This window comes from Schistocerca americana, chromosome 2 (genome assembly GCF_021461395.2).
Source record: "Schistocerca americana isolate TAMUIC-IGC-003095 chromosome 2, iqSchAmer2.1, whole genome shotgun sequence".
Lineage (NCBI taxonomy): Eukaryota > Metazoa > Arthropoda > Insecta > Orthoptera > Acrididae > Schistocerca > Schistocerca americana.
This window is the reverse complement of record NC_060120.1, coordinates 251241071-251242610: the sequence shown is the minus strand read 5'-3', so window position 1 is coordinate 251242610 and position 1540 is coordinate 251241071. Positions and strand designations below refer to the sequence as shown.

At 49.2% G+C, this 1540-nt stretch overlaps 1 non-coding gene across 1 annotated transcript; it reads right to left on the bottom strand.

The window, feature by feature from the left end:
* Positions 1 to 753: 753 nt before the first annotated feature.
* Trnam-cau lies at positions 754 to 826 on the bottom strand. The gene has a single exon. It is a non-coding gene; the product is annotated as a tRNA-Met (tRNA).
* Between the last annotated feature and the right edge of the window lie 714 nt (positions 827 to 1540).

Here is a 1540-nt window from a genome sequence, read left to right as displayed (position 1 = left end):
ACTTCTCGCAGGTAGCAATTCTCTACTTCGGGTGGCAAGTTAAACACTCCCACATTTTTATACTCTAGACCAGCAGTGGAAATTGTAACAATACTCACAGTTCCATCACGGTGAAGAAACTCGATCGTTCCACCATGAATTGCCAGAAAACGCTCCATCACAAGAGGGTCCAGCAGCTTTACGAATACTGCTCCAGATCGTAATAAGCAGTATATACTTGCTCCGAAGTAATTCCAACAACGTACACAATCCAGTCGTGCACTTCATGGAACTTAGTTGAACGGACCTGGTTCACTTGTCAAACTGAAACTTGATTGCATTCTCCCTTGGAAATAAACATGACATGTTGCTAATTAAGCATTCAAGGGCTAATAGCACTTAAGCTTGACAGAACTCAACAGACCAACGACACAACACGGAAGGGTTACACGGAACGGTTGCACAACACGCGACGAGAGAATAACAGCAATTCGTAAACACCGCTACTGACTCGGAGCTCGCGACCCTTCCTCACTCTAGGGCGTCTCAAGCGGAACTGAACCACTAGACCACACCGGATGTGGCCGTTTCATCCGACCGTTCGTACGGTCGCTTGTCGCATTTCGTGTCGAGTGCCGCGTCGGCGCCCCTCTCTCTTTGCGAGCATCTTTGCACATACTGACTGGCAAGGCGCGCACCTCAAACGTCGCAGAGCAATGCTTCTGGCTTCATGCTCTGCTGGGAGAAGAGGAAAAGGGAAGCTGTAAAATTAAATGCCCCGGGTGAGGATCGAACTCACTACCTTAAGATTATGAGACTTACGCGCTGCCCACTGCGCTACAGAGGCACGGGTGCATCGCTTGTCCGGGAAAATCCGTAAGTTACGTACCCAATATTAGACGTAGAAACACTGTACTTCCTGGATAACGTGTTCTGTTGCTACACGTGCACTGCCGGCCCAGTTGATTGGGGTGTTGCTGCAGCTTTTGCAACGATAGGCAGCACTCCTTGTCGTTAAAGTTCAGTGCCTCGGAGGCACCTGGACACAGCAACTTGTGAGGCCAAGCCGACGCTAGTCTGCAGAACATGATGCGAGCGTCCTAGTGGGGACCCGCGAGTGCTGCGTTCTCGGTTCTTCTCAAGGGAATCCAGCTATACATTCTTGTGGATCGTGCATCTCAAGCGCGCAAGCCAAGCGGCCGCATTATCGCGGGAAAACCGAAATGATGCATCGCTCGGGAATCGAACCCGGGCCGCCCGCGTGGCAGGCGAGCATTCTACCACTTTTTTTTTTGTCGTGGAACAGAGGAATAACTTAAAACAAAATCCTCTTCTGCTCAGATGGTATGGTGTCTTCTTCCACAGAAAAATGAAGAACTAAAAGTAATTTTATCGCGGAATTCGTGGACGGTCTTCTTTCCTCCGCTGGTGCAACTCTTCTGCTCGTATTTCAACTAAAAATATATTCCGCTTAAAAGGAAAATATTCTCCCTCTTGACGAACGGCAGTCACTCCGATGTAGCAGAGAGTTGTTACAAAACAGGTGTCAACGCAGCACAAC